Raw genomic sequence first — 19,276 nt, 5'->3', positions numbered from 1 at the left:
ACCTCGGCGAGACCACGAACGCAGAGCCTCGGGCACCACAGAGAGGGTGTGAGGTCCAGGTGCTGCAGGCAGGAAGGGGCAACGCTCATGTCCCAAGGAAATGACAGTTTAAGACCCTCATATGGGAAGCTTTTAGACTTCTCAAGGTATTTCTGCCATAGATGAAGTTGTTAAAGTTACCGTCACATTGCAGCACGCACAGAGTCAAACCCTCCCTCATTAAGGCACAATGTAATGTGGATTCTGAGATCCACGGAAGTCTCCCCAGGGGAAGAAGAAGTCATCACTGCAGAGAAGCCTTTTTTTGCTGGACTAGCCCCTAACCACGTTGCTTGGTACTATAAACAATTCTCGACTAACCTCAATGTTCATAAAACAACATGATCTACTTAATAGGTATCAAATTGCTTTTGCCTTTCAAGCCAGCTTTAATGAACTTTACTGGCATTGTAATAAATAAAAAGTACAAAAAAACCCCTACAAACTGTATTTTCATTACAATTGAGAACACATCTGCTTTCTCTTATGCTGTGGACTGTGCAGGTCAACACGTTACACAGCAGTGCACTGAGAAAGGCATTTACCACATACATTCATTAGATATGTCCACGAGCACATATACACATATACAGCAAGTGTATATATATATACACATCTATACACATATATCACCCACATCTACTTCAATGCTGAAAATGCATGAATCTGTTTTAATGTATCTTTCCATATATTTTGCTTGAACATATTAAAATTTTCATCTAGCCTTGCTGATCCTTCATTTGAACCAACCTCCTGTGAAGACTGGTTACTCCAGAGGTCAATTCTGACAAGAAGTCCCTTTCAGAAATTTAGATCTAAAATCACATACATAAACATTGGCAGCAGAGGTAAATGCAGACAAAATACTCAGCAAGGCATCTAATGAAGTATTTTATGAGATACCTACTACACTCAGCAATATTCATATAACAAACACCAAACAACTCCTCCTAAGTTATTCTAATTACTAATATGATCATAGTAAGTTCTATTCAGACTGTACAGGAGTAGACATTCATTCATCTCCATTGGACTGGAGATCAAAGGTTCCTTCTCCATGAACACTCTCCATCACTTTTTTCCCCCCCTCTTTCTTCTCTCTCTTCTATTTCCACGCACAAAAATTCACACAGATGCTCTTTTAATGGTGCATGCAAGCAAAACATGTGCTGATGCACATTCCCACTGTACACTGTGCTCACCCACAGCCACTGCTGTTCTCCCCAGGTTCACTGAAGGACCACACAAAGTATCCTCACCCTTTATCAATCATCATTTTCTCACTACCAGAGCAAACTGTATCTGCAATTTGTGTAACACTTCCCCTTCATCCCTTATTTCCCTCTCTGTATAAGGCACATTTGGGTGCTCTCTATCAGTCAAATCAAAGAAAGGACATAAAGCATATGAAACTAAAGGTTCCAACACACAATTGAGTTCCAATGCACGAGCACAACTGCAAAAAATGGCACAGGCCTACTCTCAGCTCAAAGAAAATGTAACAGAAGAACCAGAGCTATTTGTCAGACACTCACAATTTAATAAATAAACTAAATATTACATAGCTCAGCCAGAACATTTCCAGTAAAATTATTTTTATTTCAAATGGAATGGTTTATCAGTCAGATCTAATAGATCTCGGTAGCATTTTTTGGAGGCAGAGGGGAGGAGAACGAATTCAAGAAGTCTTACACTTCATATATAACTCACTGATCTTATCTAGGACCTCTGTGTCCTGTAATTTTATGGTCCCAAGTTTACAATTTAACCAACCAGAGGAAAATGGATCAAGTTTCCTTGACTTGGTCTTTTGTCAACATCTGCTCAATGATGGAAAAACTCTTATTGCAACTGGAGCATTAGGAACTTTTTTTCTAGTCTCAGATTTTATTTTTAGAACTTCAACTTATTTTGTACACAATTTTTACTAATTAGTTATTTGCTAACTAATTATAACAGCTCAGTTCTATACTACTTCTACATCATGAATTCCAGCTAGTTACAAAGAAAAGAAAAACCCAGCAGGTGTCATTTTTCTAGACACAATTTACACTCAGTAAGAGAATATGATCAAGATATCTGAGCCTTAAATTCTGCAGGAACAAAGTGAACTGCATAGACCAGACACCAAACTTGGAAATCAGTCCAAGATTTATAAGCTTCCCGTATTTTCCTTTCTTTTTTCCAAGTTGAGTTTCCCCATGTGCCAAACTGTTGAGGGTTTACATTTTATTCCAAAACCCATCAATCTGTGTTAAATTAAAAAAATAAAGCATGGAAATGTGCCCGTTGTGTTCTTTTAAGAACCTAAAGTTACACACAAGTGCACATGAGAACACTTAACGTGGACAGGCAACGGGTCATTTCCATCTATTCACACAGATTCAACTGCATAAAACAACACTGAAATAACACAGTGCTGCTAAAAAGGTCCACAAATAGGAGGCTGGATCTTTAGTTACAGCTCAGGCCTAAAGGTCACACAGAAACCATCCAGAAATTGCTAAGATTATGAATAAACCAAAATAGATGCAAAAACATCAGTATGAAAGTGCTGTAATAGCAAGAACTAACAGTAACTTCGTTCAGGGCATAGACAGATTTTCTGGTGACTTGGAATCTAGTGGAACTAATTTTGCAGCAGGGAAACACTCATCCTTATTTTGTGACAGTGAAAAGTGCAAACAGAATATTCATTTGTGTCCAGGGAAAGCAGGTCTCTGCTCTGCTCCTTCTGCCATTCATTGTTAAAGAGTAAAATAGACCTAAACATTAAGGCTTAGGAGTAGGATAGATCTACAGGAATAGTGCCATAGTTACCATGTTAGCCAGGCATTTCTGTGACATGAAAGATGGGGACATGAGCCATAAAACACTCCTAAGGATAACCCATAACAACGTGGCTCTCTGTTGCCTTTTGTCTCAGGAAGGAAAAGAAGGAAGGAGAGAGATAGTCAATCATGTTAAGAGGTGTAAGGGAGGATGAAAGGGCAGCTGAGCCCCAGACTCCAGGGAGCATCATCCTCTTGGGACCACAGTTTGCTGTGCTGGATCCCTAAACCACTTTAGATAATTCCACAGTAGCAGTGCCTGGTTAGCATGTAACAAAAAGCAAAATAAATAAACCGAGATTTTAGCAAAAGCCTTTTTCACAGAGCTTATATATCATGTCAAAAACACCCTAATGTGGCTCTCCTGAGCTTTTTTTATTTTAAAATATATTTTAATTTAAAAACCCCATACCATTTGGCAGCAGTAAATCTATGGTATAGTTTCGAGGCGCCTGAGTTTCCACGCCATATGGAATTAAAGGATTATTTCGCTACATTATACTTTAAAGTTATGAATACTAACACTTCTCCCTGTTACAGCACAGCCAGCAATCTAAGCCTCTCCCAGAGTCCTAGAGGAAGGGGACACCTGCTCCCCAAGAGGTGGCAGAAACCTGCTGCGGAGAGGAGAATTTCAGGGTTTCAGTTCTGCCTGTCATTCTCTATTTACACAGCTTTTGCAAGGGCAAGGCTGTCCCAAACTGATCCAGGTCCTACCTGGGTGAATATGTTCCCAGGCTCAGATCAGGTGGTGAACAGACTCGTTCATGTGCCATCAGCAAAGCTTCCCTGCTCCTGAACAGCTGAGCAGCAGCTACAGCCCAGTCCCAAACCCATGAGAGGAGTTTGTCCTGACTTGGGCAACAGCCCTTCACAGTACAAAGTCATTTGTACCCGATCCTTAGGGCTTGCCTCCAGTTGCTCTCTGGGCTCCCTGGGCTCTCCCAGCAGCCCAGACTCCAGCCAGGCTCTGAAGATCAGAGCTTTTGTCACTACTGGCAGTGACACATCTTTCCTCAGTGCTGCACACACAGATCTGGGCAGAGGCACCTGCAAATGAGGCACTTGCTCATGACTGCAGGGCTGCTCCAAAGGCCAGGAGCAATGGCCAGCTCAGCCTGTAAGGAGAACAAGGCCTGGCTGAACCCAGTGCGATCCCAGTTATCCCAGTATGGATCTGCTGGACCTCACACAGACCCCCAGGCACGGCAGTGACACTCACTGTGGCAGGACTGCACAAACACAGCCCAGGGGGCCAGTCCCTGCCCTGCCCTGCCCAAGCAAACACACAGCCCTGAAGTGTCTTCTACCAGCCAGAAAAGAGCAACAGCAGATTTCATGCAGAACTGAGTATTGGATTGCAAAGAAAACATATTTTATCAACGATCAGGAACAAATCTGGCTGTATGAAAACAAATAAAAGGAGAACTGCATAGCAAGGAAAAAACAACAACAGTGTAAACCAAGGCTTGTAACTTCTGATTTCAATCATGATTAACAGCTGTCATTTCAAAGCTTCTATTTATATCTCTCATGCTGCTGACAGAAGTCAGACAAATACTACTTAGACAGCACTTCCATGTCACCTAAAGCATTAAAGGTGGTTCAACACAGAGCCCATGGGTCTGGAGCAAGACCTCTCCACCTCTCCTCTGCCTTTCTAACAAAGCCACGTTCCCCACCACACCACCTGCCTGACCAGCTGAACAGGAGAGCAGCACAAAGAAAGCAAATCAGAGGTAAGATAATGAGGAGGAAGAATATTTACAATACACAAGTTTAGGCAGTAAATATGAAAAAAGAATTCACACCGTGTGTGGACTCTGAATATTATTAATACAAAGATGTTTTTCACCTCAGGGAAGAAAAAAATCTCGTTACCTGAGAGATACAATAAAACATTAGGAGAGGCTCTCTTTCTATGTCTTGATATATATTCTTATGACAACCAATGCACACACACCAAGGAATTGCCAGCTGCTGAGGATCCAGGCCTACCTGCCATCATCCTGGGATCCCACATCCCTACCAGAATACGAAGCTTTATTTCTCTTACCTGTATGGTAAAAGTGAGGCAAACCAACAAAGACAAGATCTTTTGTTTCCTTCCTACCTTTACCGAGAAGAAAAACTAATTTTCCTGTTCCAAACCCCTTTTTATGAAAAATCACAAACAAACAGAATCAGAGAGTCACAGAATGTGCTAAGTTTGAAGAGACCCCCAAGGACCATCGAGTCCAACCCTCAGCCCTGCCCAGGCCCATCCCCAAGAGTCACACCCTGTGCCTGAGAGAATCATCCAAACACACATGTATGTTTCTTCAATTTCCTGTTGACAAAAAAAAAAAATCTAAATCCAATAGACCTCGAACAAATAACTACAAACAATTTCCTAATCAGCTGGATGATACAGAACAAGAGTGTCTTTAACTTACTTATTCTAAAGCACTGCTGGTCATTTCTTGCTGCCTCTGAGCTGATCCTGAGTCTGCTGCTGCACTTGCTCAATACACCGTAGCAGAACTCATCCCTTACTGCCTTAAAGGGGGGAGATCCTACGGAAAATAACAGAGATACCCCCCTCTGCTCCTGGGGAGAATTTGGCTATTTAGCATTGTTATTACAGAAACACCAAGTGATCGTGTTCTGCTCGCAGTAGCAAGAGCAGAAGCAACACAGGCTAAGAATAAATAGCATCCTTGCCAAGCGGGGGTGGGGGATAAGGAAACGGGCATTTATTTCCAGATCGTCTTCTCCTTCATTATATGCTTGGGCACCCTTAGATATACAGCACACAGAAGGTACTCTGTAGCTCTATTTTATCTAAGTTTCACAGAGAATGCAGCCCATCATTTTTTTTTCCCTGTGCTGTTTATACAGAAATCAAAGATAAATTTGGCATAAACTCATCACACCCCAGAATCATACATACATTATACACCACGGAAAGTGTAAGAGCCTCGCTCTGTTCCCCGGCTCCCGACAGGAGCGGTACGAGACAGCAAGCTGTTGGCAATTGCAGCAAATGGAGCGTGTTTCAGCACACTTCAAAAGCTGAATTGCAAAAAAATATAGGCTTCTTCTGACCCTTTGCATTTTGATGGTTGCACAGTGAGAAACACGGCCTTTAAAATTACACCTTGCAAAGCTCTCCATTGTACCAATCAATCTGCCCAAGCTGCCTCCACGGCACAGCTCTCGAGCAGAGCGGGACGAGGAGCCAGGGAATGGCTGGAGCAGAGCAATCAGGGTGGGATCAATCTGCCCCTCCCAATATTTACTCAGTCCCACTGCTGAGCTTGTTTGCATCCCACCCTGGATTTCCAGGGCCCTCCCTAGGTCCTGTCTAAGAGAAACTAGTCTTTGTACCATTAAAAAACACCTCTGAAACACAGCTGCTTAGTGGCTGTTCCTGCCTGGCTACAGGGATATACATCCATCCATCCATCCATCCGTCCATCCATCCATCCATCTGCCTTCTGATCCATACATGCTACAAGTTCTGTGTGCTGTTCAGCCAAGTGATGCCCATTTACACCATCTACACTTCTTGCTTCTGCTTTGTACTTCCTCAAACCAGATTTTTAGTTTTATGGGCATAGTCATGATCTCTTACTGCAGTGCCTGTCCCCCCACCCTGGGAACACCCAACAAGGAGCAGTGCACACACATTGGCTGCAACACTTTCCACCAGGGACTGTTTTGTGGTCCCATTCAGCCTTGCTCATGTCAAAATGCAGAACCAATTTGGCAGTTTTACCCCAACATTCCATCTGAAAACAGACTATTTCAAAGCATTTGGCAACAATGACTTTCCAGATCCTTGTTTTGTTAGACGTTTACCAGCTCTGGTTTTGGTGGGGACAGGCACAGGGACCAGCCTCAGGCACTCTGTCCCAATCTCAGCCCTGGACCTGCCAGGAGTTCTTGTTTCTGTCATACAGAGAAGGTCAGGAGAGGTAGGAAAGCAAAGGCAAATATCACTTTTAACCTGAATCTCTGGAAAGGGGAGAGAATAGAAATACTATCCCATTTAGCCCGGAGTGTCTGATACCCAACTCCCTGAGGATTTTGCTTGGCCTCTAGTTGACTTTGAAATGTATAACTTCCTGGAAGAATACTTAAGTGAGAAGATAAAATGAATCACATGATGGAACAAAAAGCAAACTGGACAGATTGAAAAACTGTAAGAGCACTGCAGCTCTGCAAATCCAGCTGAAGAACCTCCATCTACTTTAGTGAGGGGAAACACAACCCCAGGGTATCTTCTGTAGGATTCCACTGGCTTCACGTCCACAGGATGGCTGCTCCTCATGTGCAAGGGAGATGCAAGATGGGATGAGACCTCTTGGGAATATCTAAAGAGGTGAAGGAGCCTGAAAAAGACCGGGGTGACTGTACTCGCTTGAATGAAGTCACGGTGCCCTCTGTCCTTTTTTCCTCAATGCAGACCACTGACGTGACACCCAGCTCACATTACAGAGGTAAATAAATGTCCTGAAGGAGGAAATATCAGTATTCATGGCTGGACCTCGAGATGCTTTCCACTGCTTACATAAAGGAGCCCTGTTACTTCAGCGTTCGATATAAGCCCAGAATAAATATTTAATAATTTGGTTGCATAAATAATGATTTGAAGGTTGAGCTATTGGCTTAAAACTATAATACTATTTTAAGCCGTTTAACTGCCCAGCCAGATAAATTATTCAAGACTTGAAAGTCATCCTGTGGTCTCTATACAAGGAGAAAACTAGGAAGTTGTAACAATAATGACAAAAGCAGGGCAAGATCAATCAAACCACATGATCTCTAACACAAACAAGCAGCAATTAAGCAGCAATCAAGACCAATCTGACTGGGGTTGATGTCCTTTTATGCCAATACTCTCAGTCCAGAGAGCAAAACTTAATAATGTTTTGCAATTTATCAAGGGAACCATAAGTCTGCTCTCAGTGGCTTGGCCAAGAGGCTATTATGATAGTATTTCTCTATAATCTAATAATGTGAAGGAAGGGGGGGGAGTGGGAGTAAAAGCATTCTGCCATATAACTCACGTCTATACATATTGTATTTTCCTCTTGCTTGAATGATAGAAGCAAAAGTCATAACAATATACCTCAGTACCAATTTGTTAGCAGGAAAGGGGGGCTGAAGTATCTGGCAAAGAAAATCTATTTGAAGCATCACAGAAGGGAAGGGAATGAAGCATCTGAATTCATTAGCAGCTGTCATTGATGTGGAGATGGGTTTAGTCATCACAAATAACTCAGGAGGAAAGGAAAAGGAGGAACTATTGTTTAAATTGTTTAAATCTGGATTAGGAACTACCAGGAAAAGGAACGTTGAAAAATTACATCCTTAAACCACAGTTTGACTTCATGTCTTAGATCTTGTTGAATTTTTCCCCTGAACTAACATAATATGAGCTGCAGCTGGTCTGAAAAATTCAGAATGCCTTCAAACTCCCAACAATACCAGCTTGTTGTGGGGGTTTGGCTTTGCTCTACATTATTGGATTTTTTTTTTCTTTGCTTACCTCTCTTCCTCTCTCATCCTAAGAAATAATGTAAAATACACTGCAGCACTGTGCTTTCACCTCGGACTACATTTTGCCAACTGAAACAACGAGTCCTCCTGCTTGCAAATGTCAAAAAAACCCTCCTGATAAATCTTGTAGTCTGTCCCTAGTCAACAGTGACCAAAGGTGATTTAATGTTTGGTAGATCTGATGAGCAGGTTGCCTCAGTCCACGTCCAAAACCAGAAAATCATTCTGCCAGCCAGTGTTATCAGCCCCTGTGTTGGCAGCCTGAGCAAAGAGGTGGGATTTAGGGTGAGATCCATCACCCACCAAAATCAAGGGGGACAACTTCATGACTGCCACTGACTTCGAGGGATGCAGAAGCCATTTGGTGTCCACTATAAATACTTGACAAGATTATTTCTGTAACTTATACTGACAAAAAAACCCAATTTAACTTCTCTTTCATATGCTTTAAAATTGTATTAAACTTACCCATCTTGAAAATACAGTCATACACCAGGTAAGTGGAGTTTTATTATTGTTTTAAGATAAGTGCAAAAAAATCTATAATACAGGACTACTATCAAATTACGGTTACTTGAATTAATCCTCGTTCAGGCATTTAATAATTTGTAAAGTGCTTATTCAGAAAAAGGTCAAAAATCACTTGGAAAGATATGTTAATGGCTCTCTAAGTAATATTTAGGCTTACTGAGTAAATTTTCACACTTAAGTCACGTATAACAAGCATCACAAAATGTATTATGAATTGTGCTTTCACACTGGAGAGCTGTGTGTACATACATGTTCAGCCTCCCCACAAGACACCACTTAAGCACTTAGTTAAATTCATCTCAGCTGCGGAAAAAAATAAGCATCTCTTTGCTGTTATGCCAAAAATATATTCAATATATGTTCTCATAAAGAGGAATATTTACCTGACTCAGGGCCTGGAGGAGCCCATTATTGTTCATCTCTGTGATTAAAAAACCCATCAGAAATGATAACCCAAAAAACTGTCAAAAAACCCCAACTTCTCCAAAACTCAATCCTAAAAAAAATAATTAAAAAAGAAATAGAGCTGTAAATAATTGGAGATTAAGGAAGACAAAGCCCTGTGCTGATGGATCTACACTGAACCCCTTCTACACTTTGAAATATTTGGGCTTTAAAATGACCCACAAGACTTAAAAATTAAGTATCAGCATGTGAAAATGTAGCATATTACAGTTTAAATCAACCATTATACAGGCTCAGCAAGCATCAGCACGCTCCTTCCATGCACTAAAAAACGTCAACTTCTCCTTGGTGAATAATAATTTGTGAAATAAAGCAGGCGTGCAAAATATGGGTGGCAGGCAGCAAACGCTGAGATTTGGGGCACCAAGGTGTTTTAAAATTGTTTTTCACTTCTGCATCCAGCATCCACTGAAATCTCAACAGATCAAAGTTTTGCAGACAAGGAGGAAAAAAAAGCCTACAAAATTAATAACTATTTAAGTATTCTGTTTCATCATGATAACAAACAGATGGTTTTAATATTCTAGAGGCTAATTTCTGAACAATTAAAAACACAGCAAGACATTAACATCTAATGAAACATTTTAACTACCAGTATATGCATCTGCCATTAATTTCCACACAGTAAGGTCTTGGTTCTCTTCAATCTGTTCTTTATTAAGGAAAGTTTTTCCACTCTGAATTTAGTGAAGTAGAGAATTAACAACTGTTTTCAATCAGCAATCAGCATGATATTTCGCCAGTGTGCATTGAAACCGTCCACACTATCAGACATAAATTTACTCCTATGATGGCTTTGATCTGCACACGGAGTGGAGATGTTAGAAGGGAATTCATTTTCTAATTCCATTTTCATTTAGAACATATGAATTAACCCCTCACAGATCTCATGTCCCCTTTTATCTACTTTAGATAAAGGACACCTACTTAAAATGTTGTGGCTTGCACATTACTCACAGCCCAGCCAAAAACAAACTCATTTTTTTGAAACCAACGAGAGCATTCTCATGCAAACCATATGGAAATTAAGCTCTTCAAAGGCAAGGAGAATCCTATATTTATGAGCTTCTAATTTATATTTCCTTTGCTCATCTGTGATAAGAACAGAGGGCAGTATTCATCAAAGTTCTACCCGTGCAAACACTAGTTGCTACAAAAAAAAAATCTTTATGCCACATTCACCAAGCTAATGCCTGTGTTCCCTCATCAGACGTGCTGCTTAGAACTGCTGATGAATTTTTCTGTGGGTCTCCACCAAATTGGCAGGTTATAATTCAAATTAGGCTAAGCCAAGTCCCTCTCTTGGCTCCCAGGGTACAGCAAAAGGCTGATGTTATTCACTGTTTGTAGTCATCGCCTGGCTACTGTATGAATGAACCCAGCAAATAAATTCCTTGGGGAATAACTCTAAACACCTCCCTGGTGGGCTGGAACAGCACACTCCCTGTGCACTAAACACGCAGGCAGCTCAGTAAGTGTCTCTGGTTTTCAAAAGGGTTAAGTGAGCAAGGAACTGGGAATGATTTTAACAGAAACCACATTCTCTCCAGGTTCCTGTTTTGCTTTTAATCATGTAATTTATGTAAACATGGAATTGCCAGGCTAAACTAATAAACATTGAAAAAAAGCCCTGAGAAAACATAGATTCAGGGAAGGAACCAGTTGCAGGCCTCTGCCTCCTGGATTCACTTCGTGGTGTACAGGGGGGATTTCATGGTGCACCAAGAAATGTCTGCACTGCAGCTATGGAGAATAAGAGACCTGCATTCTATTTACTGCTTCAAGTCAGGAGAAACAGGGCCATGAACCTGGGGCTTCTACCTACCCACTGATGCCCTACCGATGGGGAATCAGCTGCTCTATCTCCCTCCCTCTAATTTATTCCAGAAATAACATGCTGGGCTCAACACACTTCCAACAATAGCTATGCATTTCCATAGGAATTTCCATAACAGACCACCTACAACACAAACACACCCCATCCCTGTTGTGCCCTGCTCTGTGTGCTTGTACCCTTCTCGAAGGCTCAGCCTGAACTCTGCCTCAGAACTTGCTTTTTGCCTTCATTTAAGTAGGTTAAGGGCCAGATCCAGAGAAGCTGAGAACACCCACAAACCTATCTGGAATTTGGGTTTCCAAAATCTGGAACCAGGACGGTAGCTAGGTAGGAAAGGACATGAAAGATTAATCATTTGACATCAAGCACTGTCATCACTACGAATTTCAGGGATTAGGGCTGGGAGTTCCTGATGTGCCTCGCAGAGGAAGGGGTGTAACCTCGCTGAAAGACAGTGAGCTCTTGACTCATTTTATATCCACTTTAGGGGCAGTGAAATATGGCTGAAGTGGGGTCCCAGGAGATGCCAGATGGGATTTCAAGAGACCTTTCCAGCCAGTCATATCTGGTTCAGAGAAATGTGCACATTGAAACGACTGTACTGGGAGTTTGCCATGTAACCATTAGCTCTATAACCACCATTAATATACCTTGGAGGCTTTGCCTTATTTTTATATGTCAGACAGTTTCAGACTAGCACTGTATTTAGTGAGGAGAGCACAATATTAAAATGTGACTTTCATACTTTTTATCCTCCAAGTGCCTGGATCTACTCTTGGCACACTACAAAAATAATACTTTTATGATTCAGTTTTTCCATGAAATATTTATAATACAAGTATTGAGTGATGGAAGTGCCAGAATATTACGATTGCTGCACTTGAATTCCTGGAGATTGGAAGCTTTTGTTTGGTCTAGTGGCGTGAAGGAAAAGCGTCCTGCTAAACATCTGTCTCTCACTGGGGAACCACATGGGAAATAAAGACTTTGGGGCAGCACTGCCTGAAGTATTTGAGTCCTCAGTTTACCCACTGCAGTCTGTGAGCACCGAGGAGCCTCAGCATTATAAAATCACAGAAGATCAGAGAAAGGTGCAGACCCAAGAGGTCCCACGGCCCAGCCCTCTGAGCACAAAGGACCAGCTGGACCTGCATCACTCCTGACACACAGACAACCAGCTAATCCAGCCCAAACTTGCTAAGGACACCCAGTGACCTCTGCAGCTGCTGCAGGTGAATTGCTGCAGTGTTTCACCGCCCTTGCCTTGTAAAAACCACCTTCACACTTCCAGTGCATCTCCAGCTGCAGCGTGTCCTTGTCCCACCTATCATGGATATGCAGCACAGATTTCTCCCGCCCTCCCTGCAGCAACCTTCCTGTGTTTGAAGACTCTTATCAGTCTCTCCACTCCATTTCCTCTTTTCAAAACTAAATTGCCTCAATTCTTTCAAGTCTCTCTTGCAGGCCATGCTTTTAGACTTTCTCCACATACTCCACGTATTTCTCGCACCGATTATTTCCTATCCTGAAGGGAAGCACCTGCAATATCCATTAGGAAATACAGAATCATACAAATCATATGGAGATGAAATGTGTATGAAATGAAATACATAGGGATGAAATGTGTACTGAAAGCTGTGGTCTTTGTTTAGCCAACTGACTGGTCAGGCAGTTTTTACTTCTGGGTGCTGCTCTTCAGACACCTGAAAATATCTGAAGTGATCACCTGAAGTGTTCACAACACAAACCTTTTGAATTTATGACATTTTTTTCCCTCCTGGAAGTGCTGTTAACTTCTTGCATAAATGATACCAGATCTGTAAAAGATATTTCCTGAACAAAAGAAAAATAGCTACAAGTATATACACAGCTTAGAGAAGAACTGTTCAGGAGAGGCTTTGTGAAGTTCACTGCAGCTTGATTTAGATCTCTCCTCATTCAAAACCTTACCTGCTCTTCTGCTAAACATTAAGAGCTTTCAATAAAAATTTTCTTTCTTAATAGTTTTTTTCTGAGTTGGAGCTGCAGGGACAAAGTGTAACTCCTCATGGTACTTCCACAGCTGGAATTCATCTGCTGTAAGAAGCTGTTGTTGAAGTGATCTGGAGAAACACTTCTCAAACCCATTTTAATAGCTTTCAAAGATTGCTCAAAGATGCCCAACAGCCCTGTGTTCCTTGCCAGGCCCTTCTTCCTCACTACTGTCTTTAGTTACGGCAGGAACATCGGATTAAATCAAAACTTAATTTGCTGTTTAGCATCCTGGTTAAGCAATCTGGAACTGCAAAGGTTTTTCTGGTGTTCATAAACTTATTTTACAACAACTAAGACGAGGACTGATAAGAGGAGATGCTGTGAGGGGCTAAAGACTGGCTTGGAGAGCTCTCCATGAAACCCAGAGGCAGGAGGAGGCGCGGGAGGAGCTGTGGGTGGGTGAGGCCCCGGCACCACCTTCCCTTTGAGGCCACAGAAATGCCAGGCTGTGAACCCCTGGCATCCCCCAGCAAACCATGGCAACAGCTGCCTGGCTCTGCAGTAATAAACTGAACCAATTTAATGGCTTTTATTGTTCTGCTGTGATGTTTGAGCGCAACCACTTCTTTCCTCCCAGGACTCCTGAGCCCGCAAGGGCAGCAATGAGAGAAGATCTCATTTACCTAAAAGCGCTTATAAATTTTTAATTTGCTTTAACAAGTAAATTAACAAGTCCCTCATTCAGGCAAGTTTTATGGCCTCTTGCCACTTGGGGAGGGCCATAAAAGTTTTATAGATAATCCAGAGCTACCGAGATTGCTCATAATAAATTGTCTGTTTCCTGTTATTTTATCAAACCATTGGGCTTCTAATGACTTAAAGTCACAGCTTCTTTATATCTCCGCTTTTTATGAGCCCGTATTTATAAACTGTAAAGAATATCTTAAATTATACAGGGCCCCAGCTAATCATTACAAAGCCAGTTTTTTATTGGAGACAACCTTTTTGCTCACGCCCACCTAATAAACTTTAAGAGATTTAAGGGAAAGAAATCTTTTTGGAGATAGCCTGCTCATTGAACACTGTGTTTTAAGATGTTGCTTTAGCCAAAATTTCATTAATGAATACTTTGAAGTGCCCAGGACTCCCTACTCTGATGTTCTGAGGAAGTTTGTTTTTTATCTCATTGACTACTCTGTGTAGATTCTTAGGAGAGATGAACTCTCACTCTTTCAGTGAGATGAACTCCCCTCTTTCCCTTGATTTCTGACACAGGAATTACATGACAAAACTGTAGGGATAATCACTACAGTCATGTTTCCTGATGTTACATATTTGGGGTGGAGGGGAAAGGAGAAGTGAAGGAATAAAGCTGCTGCAGATTCTGTCCTCCAGAGACCCAAATATTGTGACCTGATTAAAACCTAGATCTGCTCTGAAGTTTAGGTTCATACAAAGCTACAACAAATGGGTACTGGGTTAATAATATAGCATAGGTGAAAATAATCAGTATTTTCTGTAAATGCAGTGTCATGAAAGCCCAGAACACCTTCAACTAAACAGGGAACATGGAATTTGACCTAAAAATTCCCCATTACCTTTTTGTGAAATACAAGTCTGTAGAACTGGAAATTTCATTTATGCTGGAGGAGAAAAACAAGGTAAGATCACCCTCTACTCAGCAGAGCTTTCCTGCTAAATGGGAAATTCCAGCAGGACAGGCAAGTTGTAAAAGCTCAGGATGCTATTTTTGAGAGAGATGCAAGAGCTAAATCTTGTAATATGCCCATTATCTGAAGCACTGAAAGTGCTTGAAGTTTTATTTATTGATTTTTCAGTTTGAAAGTGCCATAGATTCATATCTCACAATATCAGCCCAGATTAAGATCCATTGTGTAATTACAACTGTGCTCATGTACTTTCATTCTTCGGTGTTACAGTTACAGGCCAGTAAAAATAGGCTGTTAGAGTGGATGAACCTGCTGTTCAGACATCGTTGTACATCAAAGAACAACTTGTTCAACTGAATCTGGCAATAACTATAAGTACAGTGGAAATAAAATAAGGAAAACAAGCCACAAACCCCTCACCAAATGACAATTATCTTGTGTTTCCTCATAAATCCACACAGAGATAAGTACATACACAAGTACAGGCACAGGCCATACACCAAATTCAGGTTCTGCTCCTGCTCCTGTTCTCAAGTTCAAAAATCCTTGAGATGGAATGGAAACAACTGCAGAGCACCCCAGGGATCACATTTTTCCAATATTCTGGAGTCCTTCTGGATGACTGAATGTCTAACTTATTTAAGAAGCAGAACTTAACTGTGTGTGCATTCAACAAAGGTTCTTTTCTGCCTGCCACAGCAAATCCAGTCCCCACCCATCTGCACCCACTAAAGATGCATCTCCCTGCATCAAACATTAACCACTGCCTGATCACTCAGTAAAGAGAGTCTTAAGGAAACAAGGAGAGTCACACAAACGTGATAAAGAAACGATGTCCAAAGAATCTTGTATTATAAGAGGCCTCCAGCCCAAAATCCTGTTACCTGCTCCCAAAGAGAAGAAATCCTATGGCTTGTGGCATGCAGAGAAAAAAGAGGAAAATACCTTCTGTAAGCAATGTAAAAGACTGGGAATGACTCAAAGGAGACAAACCCATCATTCCCAGTGCTTCTGCCTGAATTGCATTTACCCAAGTTGCAGCAGCAGAAACCTGTCACGTGCTGTCACCTTCAGTGGCCACAGGACTGTGACAGCCAGGGTGTGTGCACAGCCAGGGTGGAACTCTGACAGGTTGGCACGAGCTTACAGGGAAAAGCCTGACCCCACCAGTGGATTTGAATTTGCAGGTAAAGGTAAGATGGGAAACGCAATTTCTGCTGACAAAAGCCACATTTATTGTCGTCACCAATATTTAGTAAGAATGGACAAAAGGATCTCAGCTCAGAGGAAAGGGTTATTTTCTTCCCCCCACAGCTCTATCAACAATGTCAGTGAATGTTCTGCCCCTTCTCTGAAATCTCCTCATGGATATAAATGGATGCAGAAGTGAGAAAGAAGAAATGCAGCAGAAGCCCTTTTTTCCAGAAATCTCTGAAAAAACAGTGATCACATATGATTTCCAGACTTTCTGTGACAACAGTTACAAGTCTTTCTGACTCTGAAGAGCATCCAAACAGTCAGAAACTTAACTTGAGGGAATTGCTGTGCTTTCAAGATTCACCTACTCAAGCCCTGGCTGTGGCTCTCATTTCTCTATAAACACACACATTACTTTTCCAACCAAATCCTTGCAAAAACACTTTCCTGCCTTTGCTACAAGACAGAAGATATTTCCATTAAAGTAAGCAAACTCATCTCTAGTGCACCTAAGGCCTGCAGAGCTCCCAAGTTTCAGTTCACATTTCAGGTTAATCTTTTCCTTTCCTAAAGAACAGAACATCCTTTTTCCTGATCTCCCCGAGGGCTCAGTATTTGCAACATCAAACAGAACATACAAACCATCGCGCCCCCTCCAAAAGCCCATTATACTGTCAACCAGCTTCCTAACTGCAACCAGGGGAGAAAGCTTATATACTGACTCCAGAGCTCTTTTACTGCTGGAAAGTGTCCATGATTTCTTCAAGCTACTGCTGCATTTCATTTCTCTAAAGAACTCATAATAAGATGGGCAAAGTTCCAAGGAAGAAAAAAGAAACCCAACCAACTCAGAGAACAAACCATGTGTTGCCCCCGCCGCTGCTCTCAGGCACTGGCAAAGGCCAAAGCCACAAGACTCTCCTGCAATACTGTCAGTGACCCTCCTTAATAAATCAGATATTAAAATACAGCCATGTGAATTAGGCTGGAAAGAGAGAGCAGGGCAAATGTCTGCTGCTGAAGGTAAGGGTGTATCTGGTGGTGGGTATAACACTCACCAAGCATGAAAAGAAATGAGACACTAGGAGGGAAGCCCTTATGAAGGCCACGCTAGAAGCTACTCGAGTTCAAAAGGAATTCACTGTGTATTTATTAATTTTGTGATGAGAGACCGAGTTGTTATTCCATGAGGAAGGCCTAAATGATGGCTGTGACTGGGCTGGGATCTGGGTCTCAATAAATGAACATTCACAAGGCACAACGTGAACCTCGGCGGGAAGCTGTTGCTGTAGAGTAACACACTATTACCCTAATTCAGAAATTCAAAAAAAGGCAATAAGAGAATGTAAATCAAAACCAAGGGTGTCTGTGCAGCTCTGCTGCATTGGGGAAAAAAAAATTTATCTTAGCAGGTTTTATCAGCTATTGTTTTCTTTCGTTCTGTTCAAAGACTTCATATCTGTTTTGGCAGAATATTCACTGGCCCCAAGCCTGGGTTAACAGGAGAGGGGTCTCCTCTTGCTGGAGGAGCTCATTTTCAGGGACACATTCCCAGGGAGGCACAACCTTCTTTCCCCACGGCCCATCCCAAATGCCCCTCTCCTGCCATGGTGGCTGCTCTACAAGCCCTTGACAGAGGTAACCCCTGAGCAAAGCTGCAGAGCCCCTCCAGTGACCCCCCCCAAAGCCCCCTGCAGCTCTCACCCAGAGCTTGCCAGACAGAGGGGCACTAAATACAACTCCCAGCCAGCCAGTACCACCCACAATTATCACTAATTTCTCAGCTAATGACTCATGGTAAACCATAGCTGACAGTGGCCACAGGTCTGGCAGGTGATATTTACAGCTGAAGCTCTATAAAGTCAGGAGGTTATGTCAAGCTGGAGCATTCAAGGGATGGTAAATGGAGCCCTGGCCCGTGAGGAAATGGCTGGAGATTGGTTACAGCCAGGAGTAACTGATCTGTCTGAAAATACGGCCCAGGAATCATAGGATTAATGTTCAAATTCCAGCTGTGTTGCATTGTTCCCTTCCCTCCAGCTCTCCAACAACAAAGACATGCCTCCTCCTCTGGAGACCAGAAAAGTTTTATTAAAATCTTCATACAACTGCTGCAGTGGAGGCCCTGTTAAAAGCATCATAGGAAAAAAATGCAGGATTCATAAAGAAACCATCCTACAATTTCCTTTCGATCTGGCATTGATTTCAAAGGGGCTACCTTAGCCAAGTGGCTTTGGCCAGCTCCCCTCCCTCCCTCCCCGGGCAGGGGTGAGGAGCAGAGCCTGGCTGGCTGTGGGAGCAGAGCCTGGCTGGCTGTGGGAGCAGGCACTGCATGTGCAGCCCGGCCGTGCACGCAGAGCGAGGGAGAAGAGTGGGCACGGGAAATAACAGAATGGGAACACTTCCAAACCTGCAGCTGTGCTGGCCCATTAAAAAGCTGAAACTCATTCTACTGTTCGACCTCATGCTTATCACCACATAACTATTCATCAAAGAAATTTCGGTGCAATTAATTAAATTATTCCCCAGCCTGTGCCACAGAGTCGTTATTCCAATATCAGCTTTCACTCGCTCTCTCTTAAGCTCGTGTCTCTGTGCCAAGTGACATCTCCAGGGCTGTCCAGCCTCAATAAAGCTCTGCTCCTCACCACTCACAGAGCCCATCATTTCTCTCGTTTATTGCCATTTATTTTCCACTAGGATTTTGCTGCCAGTATATTGGCAGGACTTCCAGTATATGGATGTAATGAAATCTCCCACAGACACTTAACATCGGGTCAGGCTTCAGCTCGGCTCATGTGAAGCAGTAATATGATAAACAAATGCTTCCAGGAGGAGGATTTTATCCGCTCAAAACCAGAACATGGACTCCTTTGGTACCCAGACAAGAACTAGGAGGGAGTCATTTGAAAATCCATATGATAATTAGCTTTATAGCTAAAATGTGCTCAACATGAGAAAACTGAGTTACAACACAGGCTCCTCTGGATCCGTCAGGATCAACTTCTTTAGAAAAAAAACCACAGTGTCACAATTTGCATATTCCTCCCTTTGTGAGTGTGTTTTGTTTGCTTGTGGCTTGTTTTGTTTCATTTTTAACAGCACTGTTCATACAACTCCACTGGCTCAGTGGAGTGGGGGATTTGGTGGCCTTTAGGGGCCCTGAGCTGACCTACCAACAACAT

The 19,276-nt window shown here is 42.3% G+C and overlaps 1 protein-coding gene across 4 annotated transcripts in view; it reads right to left on the bottom strand.

Moving 5' to 3' along the window:
* The window catches only part of LOC113978231 (autism susceptibility gene 2 protein-like), a 397,184-nt gene that overhangs the window by 56,998 nt on the left and 320,910 nt on the right, over positions 1–19,276 (bottom strand). The gene's annotated exons all lie outside the window — the stretch shown is intronic.

The sequence above is a fragment of the Neopelma chrysocephalum genome, unplaced genomic scaffold (genome assembly GCF_003984885.1).
Source record: "Neopelma chrysocephalum unplaced genomic scaffold, ASM398488v2 Primary Assembly neopelma1_299, whole genome shotgun sequence".
NCBI lineage: Eukaryota > Metazoa > Chordata > Aves > Passeriformes > Pipridae > Neopelma > Neopelma chrysocephalum.
Note: the sequence above shows the minus strand (reverse complement) of the source record. Positions and strands in the feature narration are given on the sequence as shown.